General features: G+C 43.9%; 1 long non-coding RNA gene across 1 annotated transcript; it reads left to right on the plus strand.

Moving 5' to 3' along the window:
* Positions 1-15,326: 15,326 nt before the first annotated feature.
* LOC136640231 (uncharacterized) lies at positions 15,327-15,913 on the plus strand. Its single transcript, XR_010793779.1, has 3 exons — positions 15,327-15,416; positions 15,558-15,731; positions 15,826-15,913. It is a non-coding gene; the product is annotated as an uncharacterized lncRNA (long non-coding RNA).
* The last annotated feature ends 289 nt before the right edge of the window (positions 15,914-16,202 follow it).

The raw sequence follows: 16,202 nt of genomic DNA on the forward strand, positions 1-16,202 counted from the left end.
ATTGAGGCAATGCTGTGTTTTCTCCGTCAGCATATTCTCCAGTTATCTCCCCAGTAAAGATGAGAAATTCTCAAGTGCTTGTCATTGTCTAGGCTCCAGTGTTGCTTCATTATACCCTTCTGGCTAATGCTGAAACATCTGTGCCAATGATGGCTTAATCTCTGTTTTTGAAATGGATTCGTGCATTTAGTCAAAAGAAGTCGAATGAGGAATAATGAAAAAGGGCCTAAGAAAAGACATGTCAGACTGTACTAAAGGCTCATTACGACAGTCCTTGAGCCTCCAAGGATTTCCATTTAAAGGGATGGCAAGTAACCAAGCCTTCAAGCACTTGAGAATATCCTCCTGTTCTTTATTCTTCTATTCTGCTCTTCTCATTTACCACCTGTGGTCTCCAAGCAATGGCTGAGGAAAGTGAGCCAGGAGGAATCCTTTCTGCCAAATCCTGGAGAAGTTAATACATTAGTTTTTGGATGAAACTACCATTGTGGGTGCAACTTTTTAACAAAGAGATGAGCATCATGAAATCTCCAAATATCATTTTTGTGACTCTGAATTTTTGTGACTCTGCATTCCAGGCTGCAGGCAGATCATTTTTGCAGAGAGTTAAAGATAGTATGAAGCAGATATTGCTGCTCCTGGTGGAATCATGCCAGTTTTCTCATCTCCAGTAAACAGGTTCTGCATCTTTTTGCAGTGCTTCAGAAGCCTACAAAATCTATTTAATCTGAGGAATATGCAATATGCAAGGGTCAGTGATGCCACTTCATACACTACCTTCAACTATGATCTTTTGGGGCTACAGAGTGTTCTTTGATTCCATACAACAATAGTATTAATGTTATTATTTCACTGATGATCCATGTGGATCATCCATATTTATCAAGCTGCAATGGATCAGTATTCAAAAATGAAAGGGTTTTTGTCTGTTTTTGTTCCTGGTTTACAGGTTGGTTATATTTCAAAAGTGCATCTGTTTCTTGCAAAAGCCTTTCAGGTCCATAATCTGGGTCACGTTATGAGATACAAAAAGGAGAGAATTGTTTTTTTAAAAAATAAAAAACCTACAGAATTGCACTGACTCTGCCGCAAAATTACTGTGGTGATCAGTTAGTGGATCTTTCCCATAATGATGCCAACTCTAACATTTAGAAAGTGCATCTACATCTATGCATTTTATTCTTTTAGTGGACACAATAACAACGATTGTGTGACTGGTTATTTATTTGTGTGCAGATAGCCTGAAATGAAGAGAAATCAGTGCCTTTGATGCTGCCCTTGCAATAAGGCTTCTGACTCATTAGCATGGTATTAATGAGGCTGGGTTTCAAAGCAGGTGTTGTTAAGTGCAATCAGAGCAGTTTTATTAGTCTACAAATTGTCTTGACTTGACAAAGGAAGTTAGATGGGTTCATGCTCAGTTAACCTTTGCCTGCATGCATGATTTAGTTGATTCAACAGCAATTGATTATGACCTTCAGTCTAGTAAGTAATCTAAAGGCAACGCAACACGAAATTCATTGTGGTGAGCATTATGCTCTGAAGAGCTGTTTTCTTATTTATTTAAGAAGTGATACAGTAATTTAGAAATGAAACAATAACACGCTGTAGCAAACAATGTATTTATTGTTAAACATCTAGTAGCCCAATCCTAGCCACACTTTCCTGGGAGTAAGCCCCATTCACTCTAATGGGACTTACTTCTGAGTAGACATGCATAGGATTGGGCTGTAGGCTGTGTACGCAGGAGTGAAATGAACTAAGTCCAAATTGCAGTTTTCATCTTAGGACAGTCTCTCAAACTTTCTGTACAGCTATATGACCATTCTCATTAATAGCATGTTAATTTTCTTGTCACATGTTTGAAACAACAATGCAACTGCTTTCACTAACTTTACTAAGAGCACAATCCAAAAGCGCTCTTCAGCAGGTTCAAGTTGCGCTGGCCCAGGAGTGTAGCAAACGTGCTGTAAGGCATGTTTGCCCCTCCTCAGGAGTCAGCTGAGCCAGTGCAAGGATGCACACTGGCCTGCAGAAGCTTCATCGAGCCTCCACGCCGCTGCAGGAAGGTACAGTTGCACCAGCCAAGGGTGCCAATGTGGGGGGGGGGGTTGGAAGATGGGGGAGAGTGTTTCAGGGGTGCTTTGGGCAGCAGAAGGGCAGTTGGCGGGCAGCTGGTGGGTGGACCAGGCCCGGGAGGGGAGGGGGACTGGTCTCTAGCACTTAGGCCAGATCCTAACCTCCCTCTCGAGCAGCCCAGCATTACGACAGCTGCTCGAATTGGCACCAGCAGTTTAGCTGGCGCAGATCTGAATAGCCCCATTGAGGTGACTGGGGCATTACTTGGGGTAAGGGGACTTCAAGTTGTGTTCCTTTAGCCTCCTAACCTGCACTGGATGTGATGTAGGCCAGTTGGCCTGCCCATTCCAGCACAGGTTAGGATTGGGCTATAACTTCATTAAAATTTAGACCACACCCATGGTATATTTTTAAAAGTCTGTATATTAACTGAAGAACACTACCCCCCCATGTATATTGGAGAGGTACAAGTTCAAGCTATGCAGAACATTTGTCTCACTGGTCCAAAAGAGTTTCAGATACAGAGCGAGATTAACAATGGAACATACTGGGGCAAGTTTCTACCACTGTGGTCGTCCCATCACAATCGTTCATGAGGCTCCAAAATCTGGGATGTTTCCCTTTGCACAGCCACAGCTCTGATCCAGTACCAACTGGGCAACACCCTGTTCTCACACAGTGCTAGGAGGGCCGCCTTACTGCAGAGGGGATTGGACTTTGGGCACACTCAGACCAGTTCTTTATGCCACCAGCTGACTCTCAGTGTTTCCACTTCTTATATTCCTTCCACAGAGTGGTCACAGAAGACAGACCCTTTCCCCTTGTTAGAAGAGGTGTCACCAAACTTCTCTGGGTGTAGGTTGAGAAATGAATAGTTCTCATTTTCCCCCTAATGGAAGAGAGACAGGCAGCCCAATCATGAGCTCACATGGCACACGGCTGCAGCGGCACCAAACGGCTGCCGCCACATCCTGCACACTAACGGCAGCCGCGGGCAGCACCTCAGGAGAAAGGGGCTCATCTCCTTCTCGCCCGCAATGGGGCTACTTGATTCACCGCCAACCAGAAGGTTGGTGGTGAGGGAAGAGCGTTTGTGTCAACCCGCCTCCCTCCCTCCCCACTCCCTCCCCCGGCATGCCTCCTGCCAGCCCTCTCCCCACCTCCCGCCTCCCCATCATGCCTGCTCCCTGCCCTTGACCAGCCTCCCCCCTCCCCAGAATGCCTCCTCCCTGCCTCGCCCCACCCCCACTTTCCTCTCCACAGCTCAGCTGTCCGTGCAACCGCTGAGCAGCGGAGGCCGGGTGCCTGCCCGATGCTAGCCCGGCTAGCACGGGCGTTCACCCAGTGGTAAGCCTTGCAAATGTGCCTTACAGCACATTTGCAATAGTGCATGCTGGCGGTAAGTCAGTGCATTGAGCCCTAGATTGGGCTCTAACTCCCCAAATTCACCTGAACCAGAGTTCGAAGAATCTTGGTCCCATCTCACCAGCCCTCCCCAAAAGTCATCAAAGCCCCAATACACCCTTTAATTATCTCAGTGACAGTGGGGACTTCCTTTCTTCTCATCTCATTGGCAGACACAGCAGCAATTACTGCAGGGTGAAGGGGTTTTTCCTTTATTTCTCTCTCCCTAACTGGAAGGAAATGTGACAGAGGTTTCAGGAGCTGCAGTATTTGCAAGGGCTACTTTGCAGTAGCTCCCACAAAGATTGTAATCCCATGAGTTCCTTTGCCTTTCTTTCCTCCCGATTGGATTGGATAAAAGAAAATTAAAAGCTCTTGGCCACACAGATTAAACTTGCTCCTGCCTCTGCCAAGGAAGGGAGAAGGAGGTCCCCACTGCCACTGGGGAAAGCAAAGAATGTGTTGGAAGAGTACAAATCTGGTGGGTAGGATTCTTGAGGGGTGAGGGAGCAGAAAAAGGCATTTACCCTGGTCAATGGTTTTTGTTTTTTTTTTAAAAAGAAAATATTCGTTAAATCATTTAGAGGTGAAACTCAATCAGTGTGCTCTTCTCTACTTAAACCTGTCCCGTTTCAGCTGTTTTGGGGTAAGCACCTTTCAAAAACAAGCCAACAAAAACAGACAGAACTCTTGTGCTACCACCAGTCCACACTGCTGCTGTTCTGCTACTTTATTGCTGGTCTCATTATGAATGGATTTTCCTCATGAATGAACAAGATGGTTTAACCATGGGGAATGTACAGGTGGACAACAGATAGATGACAGATGGATGACTTCATGTGAACCACTCAGAAAGAGTGTGAGAACAATGTGTGATAATCTCAGACTAAGTACCTCCTCTGGGAGTGCCCTTTCTGGAGATATCTGTAACTCTTTAAAGCAGTGTTTCTCAAACTGTGGGTCAGGACCCACTAGGTGGGTCGTGAACTGATTTCAGGTGGGTTCCCATTCATTTCAATATTTAATTTTTAATATATTAGACTTGATGCTCCCATGGTATGTGACTGCATTGGGGAAATGTTACAGATCTGTACTTTTAACAGGCCACTCTGTATATGCTTTTAACAATGATAGTCAATGGGACTGACTCCTGGGAAAGTGTGGGTAGGATTGCAGCCTAGGATTGTTAAAAATTTTCGTGCTTGATGATGTCACGTCTGGTCATGACATCACTTCTGGTGGGTCCTGACAGATGCTCATTATAAAAAGTGGGCCCCGGTGCTTAAAGCATGAGAACCACTGCTTTAAAGCAATTTAAAAAGCCAAATTAAGTGAGTCAGAGCCCAATCCTATCTAATTTTCCAGCACCAATGCAGCCCTGAGGTAAGGGAACAAACATTCCCTTACCTTGAGGAGGTCTCTGTGACTGCCTGCCCCCTGCAGATGCAGTGCATGCCCCTTTGGCATGGCAGTATCAGTACTGAGAAGTTGGATAGGACTGGGCCCTCAGTCATTCCAGTACCAAAAAGCAGTGGCCTATCAGTTGCTGTCTTGGTGAAGGTTTTAAAACACTTGTGGTGCATGTTTCTTTAAAAAATATTCTGATTTTGGTCGAGTGCTCCTCCAGTTACTGCAGATGACATTCTCTCAGTAGCTCACCTTGTGTGAGGTAGATTAATGATGACATTCACTGGCTCTGAAAAACCATCAAAATTCCCTACAAAATGAAGAAAGACGTTCCTGCTATCAAACTCTGGTAATGACCAGCTACAGTAGCAATGAACCATCGTTAAATCATGCAAGTATCATAAAAATGAACCCCAAATTGCTGCAAAATGTTATTTTTATTTCCTTAGACAGACTGCCCCGCATATGAAAAATCCCAATTTGTCATAACTTGTAGTAGTGTGGGCCTCAGGGATGGCACCTGCCTGGCACCTTCGTCCAAAAAAAAAAAAAAAAAGTGCAAAGCACTCACCCCACCACAGGTCCTAGCAGTCCATTGGTGCTTTGACTGTGGTGCTGACCCTTTAAGACCAGGTGATTCCTCAAAGTGGCTATTATGTTGGCCCAGAGCTCTTGCCACTCCTTATACAGGTCTGTGTTCTCTGGTGTCTCAGGGTATGTTGCTGTGCTCAGAGTCTTTCCTCAGGAGATAGAAAGCAGCTCTTTCCTTTTCTTCTGACTTATGTTCAGGAGCTTCCTACCTGCTCTGGGCAACTATAACTTAAATGTGCTTGGGAATGATGTTGTGGGATTATCCACTGCCCTACGTTTCCTAGTCAGACTGATGGGATTGCCGCGTTGCCATGAGGTACCCTGCAATGCCGTTCCTGGCATCGCACATCAAATCTATTTCCACTGAAAATTCTCCTTCTACAGCTTGTTTGTGAAATATTTCTGGATGCAGTTTGCTCATGAAATATGCAAGCGTCCACACTAGGCACAAAAACCAAAAGCTCAATACAATTCACATTCCATCTTTCACATTAATTGATTGTTATTCAGGTCAATATTTTGTAAAGTACTTTGATATCTTGGAAGAGTGAGCAGCTGCTTTCAGACTCTCTTCTGGACTCTCTTCTTCTCCTGGCTGCCACACAGGAGTTTGTTTTGTCCAGATCTTTCTCTCCTAACTGGCCAACCCTCCTGCCCCCATCTCTCTTACATCTGCTTCTCTTCTCTATTATTCTTTTTTTCTTTGTTAATTTATAAGGCTGCAGCAGAAAACCTGCGTTGCTCACTGTATATAACATATGGAGGATCGATATGAATAAAGAAAATTATTGTTATATGCCTTTGCACCATTCTTCAGCAGCTCAGCCAAGCAGTTTAAGTATCAAAGAAGATGGTTGTGCCATTTGAGAAGTTTTATTTATCAAGCAGGGGGAGGGGACATGACAAGATACCTTTCTTTGTAACTTCTCAAAGACCTTCTCTGTAGAATTAACTCCACACAAAAAGAAACACACACAGATTTCCCATATTGCATTTGTCTTCAGGAAGAGACTCTCCACACACATTTCTCCATCCAAGAGTGGTCTCCAGTGGTACCTAAGGCACACATGCTAACTTTCTAGAATAGCAGAGGTCTTCACCAAGTGAGTTGGGATCCAGAAATAGGTCATGATCGCCTCCCCCCCCCCTCCCAATGAGGTGAATTGTAGTAGTGTTGCTATCAACATTTTTGTTTAGGCTCAGGTCTGCACAGTTTGAGCAGTAGCCAGGACTAAGAATCCCAGGAGATGATGTCAATTCCTCCAAGAACTTTGGCTTTGGAAAGTTGCTTTGACCAGCCTGTTGAGATGCCACCTTCTTCCCCTCCCCTCCTTCCAATTGACCTGGAAGGAAAGAAGGGGCAAAGTAACATCAACAGATATGGATTGGTTGCCACCAGAAAGGAAAAATAGAGGAACTCACTCTCACTTGAAGGACTCAAATCTTTCAGTCTCTGGAGCCCTTTACACTCCCACAAGGAGCCTTGGGAAGCCCTGTTCATGCATAGAATCACAGGGAGCCTCGAGTTCTGGTGCATGCACAGAGTGGTGCAACGTTGATCCCAGCGAAGAGCCAGTACAGGAGGGGAATGAGTAAGGAGAGCCACCAACAGAGGAGGCAGGAGGGATCGATGAGCAAACTGGGCAGGGTGTGCTCAAGGAACCTGCAGGGTTCCTAGGAGCACACTTTGAGAAACACTGAATTACAATATTAACAGACAGAGAAGATAACAGCAGCCTGGTAGTAGCATGGCTCAGCACTCTCTCAGACTTCTTTCTTTCCTTGCAGATTTGGATGGGCCTTATCCTGGGATAGGGCTGGGAGAAACAGAGAAACCAATAGCTCCAGCAGATCCAGCTTGGAGGGATACGTCCAGTGTCTCTGATTATCTCTACTTGTGACAACCAATAGATCACTTGAGATGTACAACAGCTGGATGGGATGCCTCTCCCAGCCTACCTGCAGATTTGGCAAATCCTTTCACTGGGATAGTTTGTTCTAAGGAGGTCCTTTAAAGCTGTCAGGTTCTGAAATCTGGTACATTCATCAGCATTTGTGAAGCTTTAACTAGTTGCGGGCCTTTAAAAACTGGGAGTTTTCTTTTGTTTTAAGTTGGAGTGGTCTGTTAATTGTAGTTCTGGTGCTAGTTTATTCCTGAACTATTGAGGGAAGCTAGGCACACCTACCTATTAAGGTATGTCCAATAATTGTAATGGGTTGATTGAAAAGCATGTGAAAGAATGGGCTAGTAAAAATGAGGATGGCCTTTTAGGCAAAGCAGAAAATTGGACTCCTGAAGAGCAAAACACCCACTGTGATAGCTTTCTGCTTTAGCATCTACTTCTGCTCATTCTTTCAGATAGGGTCTTCCCCCCTGTACTCTTTTCTCATGCATTACATTTCAAGAAACCCAACTCACATTCACTGAAAGAAGATTGACTTATTTACTCATTTATACTGACATACAACAATCACATAAAAGTTCAGCCACAGCTTCTAATAATGCTGTAATAGTTGTTTATGAACTGTTTGTTATAGTTTTCATAAGAACATATTACAATATTCAAAACATTTAGACTGACACTGCCATCCCATCCCTCTGCATGCAGACTATAAGAAACTGGGGCAGAAAAACTTGTAAACAAAGAGGATGCTGAGTTGTCTACAAAAGACTCAACGTCTGTAGAGCTGAGAGATCTGGCTGAGTGTCCAAGAATCTGCTTTAGCCAATGTGCTGTTAAGCGGGTGTGAATGCTTTCGCTTTGCCACCTGGTGCTGTCAACAAGCTTTTTACCAGCTTGCAGGATTCCTTTTTTCATCAGAGTTGATTCACACGCAATGAATTGGCTTTCAGTTCAGTGGCAAACCCAAGTCAAATAGGGTTGCCAGCCCTCTAGGTTTGGCCTGGTTTCTCCTTGAATCAGCCACAGTCTCCAGGGGACTACAGAAAGCACTCCTGGAAATTTTTAATAGTATCTCCTTGGCATTTTTAAAATTTCCTTTACTGGGGAATAATAAAACAATAATGTAATGTAATTGATATCTATATCTATCTATATATACATATAAGATATAATTAAAGCAAGATATCAAATGTAAAAAGAAAAGAAACAAAGACAAAAGGAAACTATCTTTTCCAGCAGAGCAGGGGAAGAGAGTGGGTTCAATGTCAACAGTAGCTGCCAGATCCTTATCCCCTGCCTGGATCCAATCCCATGACATGGGTTCACCCACACCTGTGCCAGTGATTTTGCTAGCGCAGGCCTGAGTATACCCCCTGCACCACAGAGGCTTATCCACTTACCCAGAGAAGACCTTTGCAGTTGTTCCCCACCGGATGCAGTGGTAGCTATTATTTGGTGCCTCTGTATTGGAAGGAAGGGAAGGAATAGGATTGGGCTGTAAGTGTGTTTAGGATTAGGGAATAATTTGCATTGACTTCAGCGGTGCTTACTCACTTACAGCCCAATCCTATGCATGTCTTCTCAGAAGTAAGTCCCATTATAGTCAATAGGGCTTACTCCCAGGTAAATGTTTATGGATTGTAGCCTTGGTCTACTCCTCCCACAAACAGGAACATAGCTAATGTGGGAGTCACATCTTTGGCATGGAATTCTTCCATAAAGACCACACTGCAGTGTAAGACTTACTTCACATAAATATGTTCAAAATCATATTAGTGAGCTGGAAGAAAATGTTTTGCAGCTTTATACAGAGTCTCTCTTGCATGTGAGCAAGTGAGTATGCAACTTGCTGTAGTTTAATCTCTTGTATTTATATTTATTATTTTTTTCCTTGTGCCTATTATCTGACATTGTTGTGATTTGGAAAATAGACTAGTCGTCAGAGCCGAGCCTAGCATTCTATAACTCTGAATGCAGGTACATGATTTTTTCTATGTGCCCTTGGGGAAAGGTCAACTTGGTAATTGAGTTGAGCTGAAGTACTTAGACTAAAGTAGATTTTGTCCAATGGTATAATCATAATGGAAACTGGTTATAAATTATATTGCACGGAAGATACCTCAAAGAGTTATTTGTGGCTGATGTTCAATACTCCAATATTTTATCCCAGATGGTATAGATAAATGAACTGTCAAGTTTGAATTGCAGCAGATCAAGAGAACAGTCCACGCCACAATCAAGTTAAGCAAAAATGCTTGAATTCAGACTTATTGAGTTCCATTCACTTTGATTTAAAATGAAAATAAAATTCTACCCTCTTTCAGGGATGCAATTTTTTTTCTGGAAATTGTGCTTGAAAACTGAAGTCATAAAAATTGAACTCCCTCCTGTTATCCAGTATTTCAGCCCATTCTAGCATATTTACTCAGAAGTCAGCTCCAGTGAATCCATGTTAGACTTGCTCATTAAGTGTGCGTAAGCCTTGAAAAAATGAAGATGCTTTATTATGTCAAACTTTTTAATTTTTTAAAAATATCTTCACACACACACAGAGAGAGAGAGAGAGAGAGAGAGAGAGAGAGAGAGAAATTGTGAGTCTGGAGCTCATGATAAAAGCATCCTCCCCTGACAAATCTTAGTAATGTACCTAGGATTTCTGAAAGGCTCTGGGGTTTTTCATTTAGCTGCCTTCTTTGGTTATTACTTGCATCTTGAACAGAAAAACAGGCATAGGACTCTCCTATCTGGCACTGATAAAGCATTGCTAGATGACAACTATGTATGTATTCATTAAAGTTTGGTAGAAGTACAGGCCTTTTGCACCTTTAATTGTCAGCAGTTTCAGCTTTTCTCACATCTGCAGGACAAGCTGCTCAAATTCTCACTTCTAACACAACTATTAAGGCTACAAGATTCTACTCCAGAAAATCAATGCACGTGGACTTCAGATGTTTGGAATTTCAGTCAGTGATGATGGGCTGGGTTGGACAGTGCCTCTGCTTTGATCTGGCTCATTACACATAAGGGAATACATGTATACCTGCCCTCTCAGCACACCTGCCTCACCTTTGCTGTCCCTGCACAGGCGCACAGAGTACTTTGCAGTTTGGCTCTAGGCTGCTTATCAACTATTTCCTTCTAGCAAGTCTTATATTTATTTGTATTTAGTTTAAGCCATTTGTATCTCACCTTTCCCCTCTAAATAGAGGTGCCCAAGGCAATCAAATACAATAGAAAAACCTCATAAGACATCTTTAAACAGCAAAAGCCAGCAAAGCCCACCAACAATAGCAATTAAATTGGAAATTCTGTCCCTGTGAGATGTGGAAGTCTGGCCAAGGTGAATTTGAAATATGATCCTGAAAACTATTCTTAAGCCAGTGAATTTCACTGAATTAGTATTATTTCTAATATTAGTTTTAGTAAACTAATTTCACTGAATTATTAGTAAAGATATTGCTACGTCTAATCCATCAACTACTTAAGCCAGAGTATTTGTACTGAAGATGTTTAGTGTTCTTGAGTGATTAGCCTTTTAAGATTTAAAGCACTAAGCATACTTGGAAGGAAGGAAGGCTAATTAAAATAAATAAGACCTCTGAGTTCAAATTAGACTGAAAGTGCTTAGGGATGGTGCATTCAGTCTTCTGGGATGTGAAATTTGCATGAATAACTTCATGTCAATCAACTGAAATATTTTAAAGGAATAAAGAACTCTCAAGAAACACCTACTATGTTTAAATTTCCTTTTCTTCATGGTTCTTTATGGTTTAGGAAGGCTTTTTTGGAAACCACTTAAAAAAAGTTTCACCTTATCAGTCATTCAAGCCTTTGTGGCTTTAATGGGCAGCAGTGCTCCCCCCCCCCCCCCGTAGCATGTTGTTTGACCCTTGATGTAGACAGCCTAATCTGCCTTGTCAGTTTCGTGACCCACCAAAAATTTGGTCTTGATCCACTCATGGGCCACGGACCAACAGTTTGGAAACCATTGTTCTATGCTATCCACATAGAAATCAGTTTAGCATCTTGGTTCTTTAATTATGAATCCTTGTGTTCATTTTGCCTAAGTAACTAGTGACATTAGAGTTCTTGCAGGAGTAAGCAGCAATCAAAGGAGCTAGATCTCCATGATGCCTAGTCATCAGCTAAAATGGTCGTCATCAGTGCTGAATGAGATGCACCTTATATCTGTGTATCATGAGCCACCTAAAAGAAGGTACAGCGGGGACCGGTTTTGACATGCCATTCTGCTTTTTCTCTTTGAAAAACTATAATAGTCATGTATGCCTGCAAAGTGGTTTGATAGCCTGTTGGAACCCTCTGTGGCAGAACTGCATTTGAAGTTCTGGATCAGGATCTACGTAGGCTTGAATGTAAACTTTTGTACACTAAGCTTTTCACACACGGTATATAGGAAACATGATAGCTGTGGGTTGGGTGCATCAGTGTATCCCACAGCACACACAGTCCAACTCAAAGTACAGCTGTTGACCTTTAAATGGCCTGAAGTTAGAGGATAGATTCAGAGAAAGGCTCCCTTTCCCCATACAATGCTGCTCACTCTCTTGGGTTTTACTTGGTCTTCTTTTTGCCTTTAGAGATGAGACTGGTGAATATAAGGGGCAGGGCATTTTCTCTCATAGCATCCATGCTGTGACACTTTCTCTCCTAGGATAGGAAGACCCTTTCACTCCTGGGAAAAAACACTTCTGTTCTTGGAGGGATTTGACGTGTGTGTGTGTGTGTGTGTGTGTGTGTGTAAGTGAGGAGGTTATTTTATTATGTCCTGACTGGTTTGCTTTGTGATTTTTCTCTGCTGCTGTAGATTTGATTTTTTTTTTATTTATTACATTCATATTCCCTTCTTCTGAGAAGCTCAGGGTGTTGTAAAAAGCTTTTCTTCCCTCTTCTGCTTAATCCTCACAACAACCCTGTGAAATAGGTTAGAAATTGATTTGCACAAGGTCATCCAGTGAGTTTTATGACTGAGTGGAGATTGGGGATTGGAACCCAGGCCTCACTGAATCTAGTTTTTCCTGTTTTGCTAGTTTGGATGCTTAGTGTGAACAGAAAAGCAGGATATTAACATTTTGACATGAAAAAGTATGCACCTCTTTAAATATCCATGCCCATGTTGGGCTGCTTCAACCCAATCAGGGCTCCTAGATACATGTATCCTGGTGTTTACAGACATTTAATGTCACACTTTGTAATTGCCAATCATGGGAAACTCCCACGTTGCCCTAATGTACCTGCAATCAACCATGTTAAACCAGGAACACTGCAGTAACAGTGTAGAGCAGGGGTCTTCAAACCCCGGCCCAGGGGCCAGATGTGGCCTGCGAAGTGCCTCTATCTGGCCCACAGCCAGCTTCTGATCCCCTGAGAGCCTCTGGCCCAGTTGACCAAACACAACAGAGTTGTGCTTGTGGGGTAGGGGAATGCGGGTTCATTTAAGTGTGTGTGCTTTATTTCTTGGGCTGTGTTCGTGCTTGGAGAAATCCTGGACATTTGAACCCATTCATTCATTCATTTATCTAAGTTCCATCTCTAATGTATTTATTTAAATCTCATATTTAGTTGTTTTTTTTCTGGCCCTTGACACCGTGCCCGTGACACTGGCCCTTGACACCGTGTGGCCCTTCGGCCGAAAAGTTTAGAGACCCTGGTGTAGAGTATTCACTAAAATCTCCTGGTTTGGTTCTGCACAAGAATAAAACATTTTGGGCGGAAGAGTTATAATTATAAACACAATGCCATCTACTCCTTCATTTCCTTTTGTTATCGTTTGCCTCGTCTGCAAGTGGAATCTGTGATATAATGCTTTATATTAGGAACAGGCTGGGAATATTTGTTTGCATCTGTTGCATCTGAAGCATACCTTCTCGCAGCTGACACTTAATCTTTCAGGCAATGACTCACTGCAAAATGCTAACTCATCTGCGGAAGATTTGGAACAAAGAGGTTTTGTGGGGAAAGAAAGGAAACTGAAGAGGTAATCTGCATTAAACAGGGCTATTTTTATAGCTTTCCAGCTAGGGATGCGTAGAAGCCTGAAGACACAGGGTGCTGTGCTCCAGCAGCACACTCAACCCTGGGTTGTCACTCCTGCAGTCCTGAAAAGGAATAGCTCCGAAGAAAGCCAGTTTTGCATACTGGAAACAGCAGTTGTCTGCACATAGACAGTATGTAATTGATTGACTGGTGGCTCTGACACCAGGGCTCTGACACCTCTTCACCTTTCCCCGAGCCTTCATAATTTGGGGGGGAAAATGGTACACTATATATATTTTTAAACTTACCATATGAACTGTTAGCCACAGAAATATGCAAATAGTATTCAAACGATTAAAAGGACTTAGGCAGAAGCCTAAAACATAGAGAAAGTGCTAAGCTGACCATTAACTTATCATTCAAAGTGGAGGCCTGTTTCTCTGTCAATTGCAGCATGAAGGCAAGGAGAGGCCCAGTTCCTTCTGCCAGAGAAAACACTGTCACCTCTTGGTTAAGTAGGCGTATCTGAATGCAGTCCGGCAGTGGTGTAGCTAGAAGGGGTGCAAAGCACTAAGTTTTGCATGAAGTCTCACTGCAGCATGCCAGGGGTCCCTCTCCCTTCCCTTTGGAGCTATTCCAGGCAGTAGGAGCAAAACAGAGATGAATGCCATACTAGAGAAGTAGTTCCCAAACTGGTGGGTTTCAACCCACCAGCCTGGGAAGCATTTGTCCCAGGCCCCTTAAGGGGCAGGGGGAGGCAGCAATGTGATCCCCAGGATTGTGTCACAGCTGAGGACAGGGGTTCACTTACCTCCACCTGTGCCAGCTTCCAAGGCTGTGGGGAATACCACAAATGTCTCTGCCTGGCTCCCCTTGCTTTAGAAAAGTTAAAAATACTGATCAGGAATCACTTCTGGTTTCACGATTGAAAACCGGAAGTGATTTCCTAGGGAGCCCTGCAGAGGCCAACACCGGCAGAGGTAAGTGGAAAAAACCTTGAGAAGCTTTTGTGCTTTGCAAACATCCGAGAAGAAATTTGGGAGCCACTACACTAAAAGTCTGCAGCCATCCTTTGGCTAGTAAACTCCAAAGCACACAACCATAGCATCTGCCATCTAGCTAAGCAATCCGAAACCAAAGGAGAGGTCATCTTTTCCCCCATATCTTTCCCCACATTTTTCTCCCATCTATTTCTCACACATAACCTTCTCCTACCCCCTTTCTTCCTTTCTCAACTTTCTCTTTCTCCCCCAAGTAGTATAAGGGACCCACCTTCTGTCAAAATACCGGAACCACGTGACCGGATGCGGAAACCCCTCCCCCGCCCCGCCCCCGGAAGCACGTGACTGGATGCGGAAATACGTCAGCGGAAACCACACCCCGGAAGGGGTGGAGGGTGGGCATGTGACCCCTCTAGGAACTCCTCACGAGACCCCTGACCACGTGGTGGAGGTTTCAGAACGGCAGGACCAGGGGGGAGGGTGGCGCCCGAAGGGCGCCATTTTCTGCGCCGCCCCCCGGAAATGGGGTGCCATGTGACCCCTGTAGGAACTCCCCTCGGGACTCCGGACCAATAGGAGGGGGTTTTAGGGACCACGGGACCACTGCGTGGTGTGGAGGGTGGTCCCGAGGATATGCCAGGGCATGTCTGGACGAGGGGGGAAATTTAAACCGCCGGAGAGAGGGGAGAAACCCTCTTTCTTTTGCAACCAGTAGAGACTTACCACAACAAACAAGCAAAAATAAATAATAAAAAAAATGGAGAGACCCGTGGAACTTGACTTGCCAGAGTGCTTTGGACTGGGGAGACCCATGGAACTTGACTTACCAGATGGCCAGTGTTTTGGGACGACAATCAATTTTTATAACCAGGAGCCAGAGGACATGGAGCAAAGTACAACAGCACCAGAATGGCTGATACATCGGAATCGTGCTTTAGAGCCAGAAGATGAGACAATTGTTGACCCCATCAGTGTGGAAAATGATTTATCCCAAGAATTAGAGATGGGTGCAGGACCCTTTTGGCCAAAACCAATGGTAAATATACACGCTTTACAATAAGTGCTTGTGACATAGAAGGGTGATGGGAAGTGTGCTTATAACAGGGGTGTGTGTGTGGGGGGGGGGTCTGTGGATGTTTGTGCTTATGGATCAACTATACATTTTTTTTATAACCAGAGGTTGGAGGAAATGGAGCGCAGGATGACAGCGCCAGAATGGGTGACATACTGGAGTCGTGCTTTAGAACAGGGAGAAGAAGAAGCAAGCATCCCCCCACTTGTTGGGGTACACACGGCGGCTGGAAGCCGGGAATTAGAGGGGGATGCAAGACCCGGTCGCCCCATTTCACTGGTAAATATATGGAGGCTGAAGTTTGGGGCAATGTATTGGGGCCTGCTATTCCATCGTGTATATTGTGTGTTGAGAGCATTTTTTCTTTGTCTAGACAGATGAGCTGGTTAGAAGTTTCCAAAATCTGTCTATTGGGGAGCCTCTAGGACAACCGTGCAAAGGCCTTTGCCCCTGAATGACCTGTTGTGGCAAAAGGAGAAGGATCACCTGTAAATAAAAACATTTTACAACAGACACTTGTGTCCATATGTGTGCTAGTCAACAACATGGCAGATCAAATTTTAAAGAGCATATATTATTCACCAGGGTCAGTCGGGAGCTACGGAGGGGTGAACCCCCTCTACCAGGAGGTTAAGAAGCAAAGTAAATCACTGACCAGAAAACAAGTTAGCACATGGCTTTCAGAACAGGATGCTTATACACTGCACAAACAGGCACGAGTCCATTTTAAAAGAAACAAGACTATTGTCT

This window comes from Tiliqua scincoides, chromosome 1, assembly GCF_035046505.1.
Source record: "Tiliqua scincoides isolate rTilSci1 chromosome 1, rTilSci1.hap2, whole genome shotgun sequence".
Taxonomy (NCBI): Eukaryota; Metazoa; Chordata; class Lepidosauria; order Squamata; family Scincidae; genus Tiliqua; species Tiliqua scincoides.